The following is a 16,904-nucleotide window of genomic DNA, read 5'->3' on the forward strand; positions in this document are numbered from 1 at the left end:
TAGGAAACAAATGTGAAGGTAACTTTCCTGTGACTAAATAGTTAGCAATATCTGCAAACCAAGGAGTTTGAGTAGTTACTGCAAAAAGATATTCATCAGGAAACTTATCTTCAACCGGAGAATCTTCTTTGATATTCTGAATCCTGGACAAGAAATCAACAACTGTGTTTTGTTTTCCAGGTCTATCTAGCACAGTAATGTTGAATTCTTGCAAAAGTAAAAGCCATATTGTAACTCTGCCATTAGTAATAGGTTTATTCATTAAATATCTAATTGCAGAGTGATCTGTATGAACAAAGGTTTCATAGCTTATTATATAGTGTCTAAACTTGTTAATTGCATGAACAACAGCTAAAAATTCCTTTTCAGTCATAGTATAATTTAACTCAGTGGGAGTCAAATTCTTACTTGTATAGTAAATGGCATAAGGAATCAAATATTTTTGTCCCAATACAACTCTCAGAGTTGTGTCTGAAGCATCTATTGAAATATGGAAAGGGAGTTTCCAATTTGGACCTCTTAAAATGAGTGCTTCAGAAATTTTTGTTTTTAAGGTTTCAAATGCCAACTAGCAATCAAAATTCCAATTGAATTCACAATCTTTAGTAAGAAATTTGAAGAGTGGGGATGCTATTTTAGTGAAATTTTCTATAAATATTCTATAGTATCTTGTAAATCCTAGAAAACTTCTAACATCCTTTTGGCAATTTGGAATTGATAATTTAGAGATGACTTCAACTTTAGACTTGTCAACCTTAATCCCATCTCCTTAAATGTGATGTCCTAAAACAATACCTTCTATAAACATCATAAAACATTTTTCATGGCTTAGTGAAAGGTTTGCTTCTTTACATCTTTTAAGAACTTTTTCCAAATTTTCCAAAGCTTCTTCAAATGTATTCCCATAGACTGTAAAATCATCCATATATACCTCTACACAATCATGTATTAGATCAGAAAAAATCCCTAGTACTGCTCTTTGGAATGTTGCAGGTGCATTACATAACCAAAAAGGAAGTACTCGGTAGGCATAAGTTCCCCATGGACAAGTAAATGTGGTTTTATCCTGATCTTCAGGTGCTACTTGAATTTGATTATAAGCACTAAAACCATCCAAGAATGAGAAATATTTCTTACCTGTTAATGTATCTAACACTTGATCTATAAAAGGAAAAGGAAAATGATCTTTAAGGGTTGCTTTATTCAGTTCTTGATAATCAATGCACACCCTCCATTTACCATTCTTTTTAGGCACAATTACCAAAGGAGAAACCCATTGGCTATCTGAAATTGGGTAAATGAAGTTTACATTCAGTAATTTTTGGAGCTCTTCTTTCACAATCTCTTTAAGATTTGGATTCATCCTTCTCTGAGGTTGTTTGATAGGTCTACAATTTTCCTCAATGTAGATGTGATGGATACAAGTCTTAGGATTAATGCCTTTCATGTCGGTGTATTCCCATGCAAATGCAACATAATGTTTTTGTAATGTTTTGATTAGTTTTTCTTGTTGTAATTTCTCCAAGTTTTTGTTTATGTTCAATGTCATACCTGGAAAAATTTCAATTGTAGAGCTACCAAACTCTTCCATAGAATAGAGAGACATCTTCCTAGATGACAAATATTCAACATTAGATTTTTCTTGAAATTGCTCATGGTTATATTTTGAAGATTATTCAAAATTTTCCAATGTATTTAAAATTTGACTATCTTCACTAATATCTGAAATAGTAAAGAGAGGCTGAATATCATCTTCATCATCAATCCATTCTTTGTCATCTATTTCTGTGATTGCTTTTGCTGGAGGATATAGAGTAAATTTTTTTGTTGAATTACCATAAAAAATATACATGTCACCAAATCTACAGCTAATAAAAGCATCAGCTGTGGCCAACCAAGGTCTTCCTAATATGAGTGGATGTCCTCCTAGATTGTTCTTGGGAGTTAATATCATGAAATCAACAGGATATTCCTAAGAATCTAAGGATACTGAAATATCTTCTAACACTCCATCTAGTTTGATTACTGATCTATCTGCTAGTTGCAGTAAGGTAGGTGTGTAAAGAAGATTAGGAAGCTTGAGCTGCTCCATAGTTTGTTTTCTCATGATGTTTATTGTTGCCCCTAAGTCAATCAATGTATTTGGAATTTCAACTCCATTGATATGTGTTTTCACAATTGGACTTCCTGGATCCACATATTTTTGTATGGCAATTTTTCCCATCATTATGTCTACTATTTTTCCTACCAGGTGAATTCTTTTTGTTTCCTTTGTTTTTCTTCCTAGTTTCTTTATGCTCAACTCCTTTATTGTTTTGGCTAGAATTGGAATTTCTTTAATGGCTTGTAGCAAAGGGATTTTGATACAAACATTCTTCAATTCATCTAGAAAATCATAATTGGGCAACATAATCTACTTTTCTACTCCTCTATCAATTTGTAATCTTTTAGGAAAAGGAGGTGTAGAAGTAGATGCTAGTTGCTCAATGATAGGAGTTGTGTTCACTGATTCTTTTTGTTTTTCTTTTTCAATGTTTTGGTTTTGGAGAGATGTTCCCTCAAAACTTTTATTGACCTTTAGAGAATCTTCCTCAAAATTATCTTGTTCTTGAATAACTACAGAAGGTATTTCCTTTTCTAATATCTTGCCAGATCTCAGTTGAACATCATTAAGATCTAGAAGAGTGATCATATAAGTTGGAAATTGTTGTCCTCCCACCATGTAAGCATTTTGAGGATTTTTATTGTTGGGGTTTGGTAATGGTTGGGCAGGTAACTGATTTGGTTTCTGCTGAAATGGCAGTAAGAGTTGAGGATTTTGTTGTGGAAATGGTAATGAAAGTTGAGGGTTCTGATTTTGAATTTGTGGCTGTTGATTTTGTTGTGGAATGTGTGGGGGAGGATAATCCTGATATGATGGAGGATATTGATAATATTGAGAAAAACTCCCATAAGGATTTTGTACTCCTTGTGCCCACGGTTGAGATTGAGATTGAGGTTGAGGCCAAGGTTGCCGCAAAGAATTCCAATTTGGTGGGGGCTGAAGATACATTTGATTGTTAAATCCCTGATTTTGTGGCCCCTGTGAAGGTCTTCTAGCAACAAAACAAAGAGGTTCTACAGAATTTGGGATTGTTTCCTCTTGAAAGATAGCCTTAAGACCTGTTTCCATTTGTTTCTACAACTTTTGCATCCAAAGGAAATTCTCTTAGAGCATGTTTTTTTTTTTGGACAAAAATGGTTAAAGCATCAGCCTCAGTTTTCTACTTGTTTTGTAATTTAAGGGTGTGTATTCGCTCACTAAGACTCCCTAGAATGTCAGTTTTAAATTCATCAAGCATATTACCAATTTCTGCCCTACTTACAGATCCAGTTGCGGATTTGTTTACTCTAACAAGAGAACGATCTCTTGGACCTTTCCATGTTTTGGACTTGAGAGATGAACACATAATTCTCCTATATCATTGCATGGGAGTTGAGAGATATCTCCCTTCCCCATCATGTTAAGGATATCTATCCATTCATCTCTAATGGCTTTTAATAAAATATCTTTCAGGGTATCTTCATCTAAATTGTCAATCTTTGCTCTTTTCAAATTATAGTTGAATCTCTCAATCAAATCCTCTAAGTTTTCATCCTCTCTTTGCATCATTTTGAACACTTCATCTTTGTGATTGGTAGGCATGCAATAATCCAAATACCTATCCAAAAACGGTTTTTTTCATACTATTCCAAGTTCTAATGGATTGAGTAACTAACCCCATGAACCACTTTAAAGCAGCTCCTTTCAATGTTGAAGGGAACAAATTCAATTTTTGAGAGTCTTCTAGATAATCATAGGTTCTACAAAAGACTTCAAACTCAAATAAAAATGTTTCAGGATCCTCACTTTTTAACCCATGGAATTTTGGGAGGACAGAAGGTGAGATATTTTTCATTGTGGCATTTGTTTCTTCATCCACTATAGGGAATCCAAAAGAATTATCTATTTCCCTATTTCCTTTGCCTCCTCCATTATTTCATCTACCTCCTCCATTATTTCCTCTACCTCTTCCTCTACCCCCTCCTCCAAACAGTGTGAATTCTCCATCTTCTCCTTCTTCTGCCATTATAGTTTCTTCAGGGTCAATATAGTTTTCAACTTGCAAGGTTACTTTCTCCTCCTCTAGTTCTTCTATTAATGGGATATGGGAGAGAGGTTCTACTTCTTCTTCCTCACCAGGTATTCCTAATTCTTCAACTAAAATGTGCTCTCCTGTGGAGGTAAAAAAGACTATTCCTGCTGTTGGAGTTTCAAGATGTTTCTCCTCTAGGACTGACTTGGTAGATGAAGTAGGAGATTCTTTTGATTGGATTTCTGCCCCTGGAATTTTAGGAGTTCTATGGCTGGGAGTATGAGTTTGGGATGGAGGTATATCTTTTCTTGTTCTTGGTGGAGTAGGTGGTGTTGTAGGAATTGAACTTCTGCCTCTAGCTATAAATCTACCCCTAGAGTCTCTTTCTCTATGCATATCATTTTTTTTTTGAATGTAAGAGATAAGGCTACCTAGTTACACTTCCCCGGCAACGACGCCAAAATGTTTGGTGAATTTAGTGTCCTAAATTGCTCTACATAAATTATCAATCCGGGTATCATAAACTGATGAAGTGTAGTGCATTGTTTGTGCTAGCTAACCCTTCTTACTGCGTTGTTTTTATGCTTTATGTTGTTTTGGGGGCTTTTGGTCTTATAATTCCTAATGATTTACAATGTAAATTATCAAAACTAAATCTAACTTTCTTAAAGAATGCTCAAAATATGAAAATGAAAACAGAGCTAAGAAAGAAATGAAAACAGAGCTAAGAAAGATATGGAAACAAAGATAAGAAAGAAATGAAAACAAAGTTTCTATTCTTATTTTACCATTATTTCCAAATCATGAATTAAAACTGAAAGTGAAATTTGCAATTAATGTCTAACTAATTACATAAATAAAACTAAATGAAATACTTGGTTACTCTGCCTCTCAATTTAGGAGAAAGTCTCCTTGGGATGACATTTAAGTAATTCTGTACTTCGTTAATCTAAGAGAAAGCAAATACAAAGATGTAGAAATAACTCATTGCATAGATGAAATGTTCAACCACTTAGTTAAGAATGAATTATCAACTTGAAGGGTTTTCCATAAACATTCATTAACACCATGAGTTAGTATTTTAAAATAAAAATGAAATGGAAAAGACAGTGAATGACACTGATTAGTTTAATTGAGAATTTAAACTAGCAAAACAATGAATGAAGTAAATTATCCAGCAATGTATCCTTATCATTCTTCAATCCTACTCTCATCGTGAAACAAGTTTATGTTTTAATTGAAGAAAACAAGATTACACTATTGAGTTCTATCTTCTAAACCACTGATAAGAACTAAAAATAAATCAAGCTAATGGTAAACACCGTTAGTAAGAAAATGATAGAAAATGCATTATAAATTGCATTATAAACACTGTTAGTAAGAAAATTATTATAAACACTGTTTTAGAAAGAAAATGATGAATTTACAGCTAATAAGAAGAAGAAAAATAAATAAAATGAAACCTTCTTCAGTGCAGGGACCCTCTGCAACTGATTAGGCTACGCTTTCTCAATCAACTCCAAGAAAACTCCTTCAGATGTTCATAAAAACATGCGGTCTTCTCATATTAAAACAGGGACACAAAACACCCAAAAATTACAGGGTTTAGAACTTCGATTTCACATTAAAACTATTACTAACTTCTTCGGTCCCTTACACATGTATTTATAAGAAAAATCATATAATTGTTTGTGGAGAAAAGCATGCTACAGCCAAACACGTAGAAGACAGATATGTAGAATTTCTTCCTCGGCTGCTGGAGAAATAAATCCAAGACATGGTGGCTATTGGATTCGTTTGTACAGGTGGCTGTTGGAGTCCGTAGGTACATGTAGTTGCTCTAGATAATGCTTCCCATCACTGTGAAACACATTAATTAACCATGAAACAGAGTCTTGTTACCCTCGGTCTCTTTGTGTTTGACTTATCCATTGACCGTAGTCTTATGCCATCTTCTTTGTCGACCTGGGCTGAATGAATAGGACAGGGTCCATGTCATGATGATTTCAAAGCTGCCCATGTGGCTAGTTTCTCCTTCTGACACCTGGAACATGTTAGAGCATGGAAGTAGTTGCGGAACAGCCGGTTAGCTACATAATAGGCTGCGTTCCATAGCTAATATACAAAAATTTATTCAAACAACAAAACATAAAAATCATAATATGTAAATCACTAATGTCCTCCTCAAGACAGTATATACTAGTTATTAGTGATGAGAATCAATCTTTTTTATGGAAAAACAAAGAAAAGGAATGAGAAGAGTTGCTAGAGAAAGAGTAATTTTGAGGCTCAACAACACTTACTAGATGATCACGCATTGCTTGCATTCATAAAGGTAAGGGTGATAGTGTCAGATACTAGGAAGCATATAAATTCCATTGCCGAAGCTGGCTTAGCCTATGCAGGAGCAACAAGATCAAATGTTCAGTATTTGACGGCCGAGAATGAGCAACTGGTACATAACTTGCAGGCTGCGAGGAAAGAGGGATAACAACTCCAAGCAACAATAAAAAATGCATTTTCCACATTGGGGGAGATGAGAGCAACGATACTTACTGAAGTATCAACACTTGGAGAAACCATTCAGAAGCTCTATTGCAGATTTGTCATCGTGCATAAAGAATTTTTATGTTTGCATGGCCTACAATAGTAGAGCAAAGATTTTTTTAAAAATATCAAAAACATACATGCTGCTAGCGCCTATGTATAGGAGTGGAAAATGCGGTACAAAGGGGTCCCACTTGACTTAGTGAAGAAAATGAAGCCACGGGTAGAGTTGGAGAAAGTCAAGGTTCAAATGTTGATTCAGAACAACAAGAAACTCACCTCATTCATTGACAACACACATGCCTCACATGTGTGAAAATTTCCAAATATGAAATTCTACTGCAGCAACTGATTTATTTCACCTACTTATTTCTCACAATAAGTTATTTACGAAATCCCTTCAGTAAATATTAAAATAAATTCTACTACAGCTATCACATAATTACATAGAGAAAATAACAGTGATATACAAGCACAAGAACCAATCATATCAACACAATTGCTTTTGGACAATTGTCCCCGGAAAAACCCAATGTGGGAAAATTGGTGCAAAAAATGAGGGTTTTATTAATCTTCACTAACAATCGCTTTACAAGGAATTATTTTACAAAGAAACTAAAATATTATTGAGAGAAAACACCTGAGGCAAAGTTCATTCCTCTCCTCAAAACTTTCTGACACCCTGGAGACCCTTCTCCCATTTCTACGCCACTTCTGCGTCCCTCTACATCAACCTACATGAGGACCGCATCTTCCCTCTGCGTTGTCTCTCGATATCCTTGCGCCACCTCCTCCTCAGTCACTGACTACTGATGATACCCTCCTATTCCTCAACCCTACAACTCTCCCTCTTAAATCGATCTCCTTCTCTTTGAGAATCAATTTTCCTCGGGACACTGAGTATCTATCGATGTGTCTCCAAATGATCCTCAAGTCTTTTTTATACCTTTTTTTTTTTTTTTTTCTGTTGATGAATCAACGACCGAGATTAAGTCTTTAATCAATGGCTGAGATTAAAACAGACTCGATCCTCATCTCTTAGAAGCTTCTCACCCTTATCTTTATTAATACCCATTAATATTTTTATTTTCCTAAGTTTAGACTTAGGAACCCATTAAAAATATTAATTATTTTAATAACTCCTCATCCAGGTGGAATTTCTCCAAACGATTTCTTGGTCTTGGAGATCTCATGTATTCTAGTCCCTGCACAAAATTTGGAGCTAGAGCACATTCAATGCTACCCAAAATCAACAGGATGTCTTGGTGAGAACACACCGGATCCCATCAATCCGTTCCCTCACCAAAACTAAACCCAAGAACCAAGTCTGGCAGGAGGTCAAACAGTACTTGGAGCAGCTAAGACATGATGCCACCAAGGAAGACTTGCAACTGAGCGCACACAACATGTAGAAGTTCATCGGTGGTCCTGTTAAATTCAAAACAATGCTACTCATGCTTCAAAATGAGTTGGACACAGGTTCCAAGACAATGTACCCAGATGCCATGGAGGCTAGTGTCAACTTCCAGCAAGACACCATTAAGTAGTGGACACCATCACACAATATCAATCTTGACATCAATATGTGATTGAGAAGCAACAAGTGAAGGTTTTTGAGATGGAATTCCCCCAAATGACAAAATCACAGTGTTGTGTCTTGTTAGGCTGTCCCTACCCTATTTCGTCTTATATGGGTACAAGTGGAAAATGTAATATTATTTGTAATTATGTTTTAAGTGAAATTCCAAGTGTTAATATTGGAATATGAAAAGTCACCATGTAATGTACTGTGTCATTTTGTGAAGAAGTTGAAGAGTCATGAGGGTAGTCCAAAGGTCACAAAGGGGAGTTGAAGAGTCACCCTCTCTTGTTATAAATAAAACCTCATAACTCATGTAATGGGCTTTTGGGAGCTAAGATTTTGTCCAGGCTTAGGCTTAGAAATAACTTGGGAGTATTGTGAAGAGCCTTATCTTCTCCATAATGTAGAGTGAGTATACTTCTTTGGAGGAGAAAATGTTCTTGAATGTAATGTTCCACTATTGGGGCTAGTGGTCATCAATGGTGTAGGTATGGATGGAAATTTCACTTATAATATTAAAATCAAAGCCAACACGCTTTCATGCATATGTTGTTAATATAATAGGACTATTCTTGTTGTATTGGAAATGTATGCTATTTAACTTACACATATTCTTATGGACTATTTTGTTTGCATTTGTACGAATCTTGTTGATGCGTGTTGTTGGATTAGCTCATCACTTTAACTTGAAGACTATTCCACACCTTAACTTGTGATGTCATTTCACTCGTGTGTTCCTTTCAAGCTATGTACTATTACAAGCTTCCAAGGGGTGCACTTCCTTTTCCCTTCGTGTGATTGGAATCTTCATGCATCACACTTGACTCTTTGCAGGGTCACACACTTGCTCTTACACAATGTTATCATACTTTCCTCTGCGCTTTTCTACGGTCAATGCATTACATTACCACCCATTGCTAAGACTCCTACTCCAAATAGTGTGAGGTCTATTTGGGACTTCATATTGGGGAGATCCCTTGAATGTTGATGGGTCCAACACTGTCAACATATGGTTTTCTTATGAATTTTGTTATAACCATAATATATTAATAACCATTTTTTAAATATGGTTATTATTATTATTTTTTTAATATTTTCTTTTTGTTTTATGAATTTTATTTTATTTTATTTTATGGGATACATATATTTTTTGCCTTTTTGCGGTGAAAAGGATCTAATGACTGGGTGCCAAGTTTCAATGGCTGATTGCTTAGTGAGCTGCCATGCATGCATTGTGGGTCCCACTTCCTATTCAACTTGTAAACTTTAAACTATGACAAGTTGGTCATATGGACTCGGATTTGAGTGCCATCTATGCCACCAAATTCATAACGAAGAGCACCATATGTTGGCCTTGGTTTCATTGCATTTTAAAGAGTTTTATATTTTAGCCTTTTTGAAGCCACCTGGATCATTCCTCCCCACTGAGGAGCTTTTGGTCCTCCAGAAACATGAACACAATATGCAATCTGATGTACTCCTTCAGTTGCATAACAAGTGCCCTAACAAGCCACACTTCCTTCTTTGTCACCTTTGTAATTTAGAGCCATAAGTGATGAATTGACACCTGTACTCTATGCAAACCTTTAGTACAACTTGCAAAATACATGTTCAATTACATGAACTATTATGCCCCAAACAAACCCCATACTTTCCAAGAGTTTATAACACACTCTTTGGTCAAATTTGCATCAAAATCATAATAGAAACCAATAACTCAACGATCAACAAGAAGGCCAAAAACATTATCACGATGCATTCATAAGTGATGGCAAGCACCTCATCACTTTTGCAATCATGTCGCAACATGTGATTTACAAAATGAAGCCATGACAAGATACTGTCTTTAATACGACCATCTTTCACTCAACAAAATGAATGGGTCATCTTCTTGTAGTTGATTTGCTTGTTGAACAAGTTCATCGAATGGTTCCTTCACAGGTGCCTTGTCCTTCTTGAAACATTGCTTTGGGTGGAGCCTCCAATACATGGCTCTCTGATTTCCACCTCTATTGCAATGGTTGCAAAAGTTCTTCTTCTTCCATACTTTCCTTACCTCCTCCCATCCTTGATGTGGAGAAGGGTCTCTATGTCTTGTCCCCTTTATTTCTACCATCCTTTTCCAACACTTGGAAACAACTTGGTTATGCAAGCCACAAAAGTACACGGTTTTATATGCCATAAAATTTACTCATCATTAACAATCTATCTGTAATCAAAAGGGACAATAGAATACTGAGGATTTTTACACCTCACGTGATTGTCTCTGGTGCGAGCTTGGTGAGAAGAACTTGACTTAGCTTTTCCTCTGCAATGCTCACTATCACACAAAGATTGTGATGTGCTTTCAACGTCCTATTTCCTTGATGGTTTCGACAATGGTTTGGAGTCTTTGCATGAATAACCCCTTTCTTTTGCTGCCTTTGAGCATTCTCCTTCAATGTACCCCAATATTCCAAATCGAGGGCTTTGTACAACCACCAATGGTTGAGTCATTCCTTGGCTATTTACACTATGTCCTCCTCCTTTATACCCCATCTTGGTAAGGAGTCTCATGGCAGTTCTTGAATTAGGTACCTCAATGCTTCCAAAATAAATAACATCATGTGAAATTGAAATTGAAGAATTACCAACACTGTTTATCTCAACTATTGTGTTTGAAGCAGGTGATGATCAATTCACTAAGCCTTCATTGTACTCAACTTTTCCAAGGCCTCTTCTGTGGCTCATAATTGAAGCTGCAATCTCCACCTATCCTCTTATACTTCTTGTAGAAATCTCCTTAATTCAACATTCTTTTCTTGAAATATCTCATTGATCTCTTAATTTGAATAATGAGAAGAAGATGAAGAAGAAGAGTATTCTCTCAAGGATGGATATGGAGCATTATCCCCTTCTCTCTCTTTCTCCTGTTCCTCTTTTGTCACTTTCTCCTCAAAATCTACAAAAACTATATATACCATGATTTCCATCCTGTAGAATGCCTCATAGATATCATGGTTCTTCTCCATTTTCATTCTTGTTGTACACTCAATTCACAATCCCTGGAAAAGAGGTCAGACCGCTTTGATACCACTTAATCTGAATTTTTTTTGTGAATGCTTTAAAAAAAAATCCCCATTATACAAGACCTTCTACTGACACATATTTGCATGTTAAATCATGATCAATGTGGATTCCTAAACAACACTTTACAAAACCATCAACATGAAACAATGAACAAATAAAAAACAATAACCGTGCATAACCATAACTCAATGATATGATTGTTGAAATGTGTAACTAGGTACGGTCTCCATAAATATGAAATATACTTTTGATTCTTGTATATTGTAAAAATAAATAAAACTTATTATTGTTATTTTTGTAGCATGGGTTTCATGCTCAAGGTCATTTTATTTAGAGGTCAAGCACTCGTTGAGTGCTACTAGGGATTGTCCTAGTGTCAAGAAGTCAATAGAGTCATTGTCATATGAAGAAGACCCCATTAGGCAGATTGTAACATGTCAATAGAATTATTTTTGTATTTAAAAGTGTCAAAATACCCTCTAATACAAAGTCAGCCCGACAACTAAGAAGTCGACCTCATTAGGGCATGTCATCTTGCTTAGAAGCCTATATGTAGGAGGGAACTCGACCTCCTATGGACACTCACTCACTTCTCATCATCTAAGCGGAGGAGAAGCATAAGAAAGGTAAGAGAAGAAGGATAGAAGGACAAAGGATGAATTTCTTGGGTTATTTCTCTCTCTCTCACACATGTGAAAGGAAGGCTAGGGTTTTGCAGCTACAAGGTCAAAATGTTGGAAGTTGCAGAAAGAAGGTCGAAGAAGGGACTCTTCGGTCATCTACAAGCTCTAGAAGGAGAAGGAAGTGGTAACTATTGCATGGGCCAAAAATTTCAGACCTGTAGTGGAGGGCAAAATTTTGTAGATGGGGGTCGAAGTTGTGTAGCTGGAAGATATTTGACTGGGTTTTACTTGGATAGAAGAAGCACATCATCAATAAGGTATGAATTGGTCTTGGAAGGGTATCGGTCTTGGTCTAGAGGTCTTGGAATTCGTTATTTGGAGAATCTATAAGAAGAGAAGAGATTTGTGGGTTTTCCTCTCAATTGGAGAGGCTTTGGCCCTGGCTTGCAACCTACATCCAGTGTTCTTGTGTATTGCTGATCTTATCGTTGCGGTATCTATTTGATGATGAGAAAAACATAATAAGGAGAAAAGAAGCTAATAAGTAAGAAAAGTAAACATACATCATAATTAGTTATCAAGTATAAGAGAAATCATACTAATTGTAACCCTCTAGATTTCTTAACATGGTATTAGAGCTAAGGTAACATAAGGGCATGATGAATATCACTACATCGTTGAAGAAGTCATTGAAGCAGTTTTATATGGTAGCAAGTCATCTCAAACAAGGCATAAACACATTTTGGAATCTCCTATTGTCTATCAAGAATCGTATGACCAAGACTTCTACAAAGGAAAAAGGGTTATTCTCAACACTTACAGGTATGTTTGAAGATGAAAACATATGAGTAATCAATAGTGGAGCATCCAGACATATGACAGGAGATCACAAAAAACTAAAGACCTTATCAAGAGGAAAATCTTCTTACTCTATTGAACTTGGTGAAAAAAAGAGCTATCCTATAAGGGGAATTAGATCAACCTCTCTGGAGCTAGATAATGGAGGAAACATTAATCTCAACAACATTCTATTTGTTCCAGGTTTGCAAAATAATTTACTTTCTATTTCATGTCTAGAACATAAGGGAGATGTAGTCTCTTTCGTAGATGGAAAGGTTGTGTTATGGGATGAATACTCTAGCATCAATGAAAACATCATTGAGATTCGTGAAGGAAGGCTCTACAGGTTTCTAACACCTCTCTCTTAAGCATTGGTTCACATTGGAGTAAGTTCATGTGAAATCTGGCATTGAAGGTTTGGACAACTTCACTACAAAATATACCAACTCTAAATTCATTGTTGAATGGAAACCCTGAACTCAAGAAGGATCATGAAGGAGTGTGCAAGGGATGTGCATTAGGGAAAAAATGTTAAGAAACCATTTGGAAGAAATGCTTCAAGATAAAAAGAAATCTTGGATCTCATTCACTCTGGTGTCTGTGGTCCTATGTCTACAAAGTGTCTTAGAGGTCATCTATATTATGTAACATTCATTGATGACCACTCAAGGAAAGATTGGATCTATTTGCTGAAGTCCAAGGATGAAGTATTTGAAAAATTCAAGAATTCAAAGTAGAGGTAGACAATCTTACAAAAAGAAGGATACAGATACTAAGATATGATAATGGAGGAGAATATACTTCAAAGGAGCTCACAAATTTCTGTAAGGAGGTTGGAATTAAGAGGGAGCTAATAATTTCTTATAATCCAGAGAAAAATGGAGTAGCAGAACGAAATAATCGCTCGATTGATGAAAGTGTTAGGGCCATGTTACATGATCAAGGCATGCTAAATTTATGTGGGGTGAAGCAAAAAAAATGTCGTCTACATTCAAAATCGAAGTCCTCAAGCTCACTAGACAAGATGACTCCTGAAGAAGCATTGGCTGGGAAGAAACCAAGTGTAGACCATCTCTGAATATTTGGTTGTCCTGTCTACAGTCACATTTAAAAAGATAAGAGAAAGAAGTTGGATCCTACAAGTATGAAGGTTGGCTATAGTAACACTTCAAATGCATATAGGACCTACATAAATGAAGGATACTGAATAGAAGTAAGCTGAGATGTGATCTTTGATGAAAGTATTGCATTCAAGAAATCAAAGGATCTCTCGATTGAATCTGATGATGAAGAAATTCCAATATTTGAAGAATGCACTAGGGAGGAAGAGGATTCAAATCATGAAGAAGAAGGTCCCAGTGAACCTGTCCAACAAGTCATCATCCATGAAAGCACAAAAACACCTATTTGGTTGAAGTCTACTCTTCTATATGTGGAAGGACATGGAGTAGCCAAAGGTACATTCAGGGAAAGTAAGAAGCCCAAAAGATATTCAGGTTATGCAGCCTATATGAAAAAGTTAATTGAAGCAGAACCATCCACCTTTGAATATGTTGTCAAACATTAAGAATGGAAATATTTTATGAATGAATAATATTTGATAATGAAGAATGGAGTTTGGTAAATCATTCCTAGGCCTGAAGACAAATCCGTGGTAACTTCCAAGTGGCTCAACAAGATTAAACGTGTAGTAGATGGAAGTATTGGTAAATATAAGGTAATATTTGTGGCTAGAGGTTTTCCAACAAGAATGCATTTATTATGAAGAGACATTTGCACCTACAACTAGGTGTACAACAATACGATCATTGGTATCTTTGGAAGCATCAATGGGATGGAACAATCAATCAAATGGATGTCAAGACAACATTCCTGAATCATACTATCGATGAAGAAGTCTATATACAACAACCCTTGGGATTTGAAGTAAAATTATAGGAAGACTCATGTTTGTAGGCTTAAGAATCCACTTTATGGCCTTAAGTAAGCACCAAGGGCTTGGTATTTTAGAATGGAAACATATTTTCAAAGATTGGGCTTCTCGAAAAGTTCTACTGATCTGAATATCTATATCAAGGTTGTGAAGAATGAACACATAAGAATTCTTCTATATGTGGATGATCTTCTCATGACAGGTTTGGAAGATCACATTCAAGAGTGGAAGAAGTAATTGGCAACATAATTCGATATGAAGCATCTAGGGCTAATGCACAATTATTTGGGGTTGGAAGTTTGGAAAGGACCTAATGAGATATATCTAGGTCAAGGAAAATATGTGATTGAGATGCTAAAAAGGTTTGACATGATGGAATTGCAAACCTATGTCGACCCCTATGATCACACATTTGAAGGGGATGAGAAGTTATGATTCAAGCCTTATGGATCCTACAAGGTATAGACAATTGGTTGGCTCTCTAATGTATTTGGTGAATACTCGACCAAACATTTGTTTTGTAGTGAATATTCTCAATCAGTTCCAGGTATAGCCCAAGTGGGAAAATTAGATAATATCCAATCATCTACTGAGATATATGTGAGGAACAATCCACTACTACCTAAAGTATGATTAACATAATGATGTCCACTTGATTGGATATACAGATTCTGACTGGGGAGGCAGTGAGATAGATGGGAGAAGCACTAGTAGAGGATGTTTTAGTTTGGGATCCTTTATGATATCCTGGATGAGTAGAAATCAAGAATCAATTGCTTTAAGTAGTTCTGAGGCTGAATACATTACATCTTGTGAAGTAAGCAAAGAAGTTGTCTGGTTAAGGAAGTTGTCGTCCAACTTGTTTGAAGGACTGATGGACCCTACAGTGATACATTATGGTAACATCAACTATACAAGGTTGTCTAAAGACCCTATGTTCCATGGAAAGACAAAGCACATAAATAACAAGTATCATTACATATAAAAGTTGGTGCAAGATGGAGTGTTGCAGCTACAATATATCTCCATCGATGATCAAGTAGTTGACATTTTGACAAAATCTCTTGCTAATAAGAAGCTTGTGCATATGAGAGACACAATTGGATTGGTTGATATATCCTCCCTAGTTGAGAGGGAGAGATAGACATATCATCATTGTCTCCACTTCATGAAGAAAGAATAGGGGATTGGGTAAGCATATGATTTCCGATACTCTTTGACGATGAGGTAGGGAATCCAATTGATCCGAGTTCCTTCAGCTACCAGAATCATCCAAGACCTTTTACTTTTGTGATGTTGTTAGAATTGCATTTTAAAGAGCATAAAAAAATATATGTGCATGATTAAACAAGAGGAAACATGAAAATGATCATCAAATCATGAACACGACACATTTGATAACGGAGTTCATCCAGTGTGGACTACGTCTCCGGGCCTTGGTGTCAAGATGGTGGAGGCCACTTCATATAATGCTAAAAGATATGATGATGTACATGGAAGACTCTATGTCATAGCAAGGACATACACCCTCAAACCTAAGTGGCTTGTCTCTCCACGAGACATTCCTCTTACAGGAATTCTCACTCAAGAAGGCTTGCTCTTAGCATGACAACTTAACATGATCTCACACAATGTGGCAATGAGTATCCCTTCAACATAGTTACACAGGGATATCAACAACAATACATAACATGACAATCTAAATACATCTCACATAATGTGGCAAAAGCGATCCCACAACAAAACATCAAGCAGGGATCTCAAAATGTAATACATCATCTCAATAATTATGAAGGAAAACATGACATCCCTGATTCATGTACCTTCAATTTGGAAGTTGGTCGAAAAATGGAAGGCTCATCTGCAAAAACTGACTGCACCACTGAATTTATGTCGTCGGGAGTTGTAAAATCGACTATCCATTCGTTGAAATCCAACATCATCAAAATCTGGGCATGTAGGAATCTTATAGATTCCCCATGATTTTCCAAAGATTTTTTTCTCTGGGCTGAATGGAGATCTACTACTCAAATCACAAATCTGATCTCACCATCATGATCCTTGTGAGATTCTGAGACTTTTGAGTATAAATTTGGCTGCATTATGACTTTGGTGAATTTCAGCCTCTACGGAAACTGGAAGATTCCCTCAAGATTCTTCAAACATTCTGCTCTGTCGGGAAACTGCAAATTTGC

The sequence above is a fragment of the Pinus tabuliformis genome, chromosome 7, assembly GCF_031772625.1.
Source record: "Pinus tabuliformis cultivar Carrire ecotype Pingquan chromosome 7, CPIR1, whole genome shotgun sequence".
NCBI lineage: Eukaryota > Viridiplantae > Streptophyta > Pinopsida > Pinales > Pinaceae > Pinus > Pinus tabuliformis.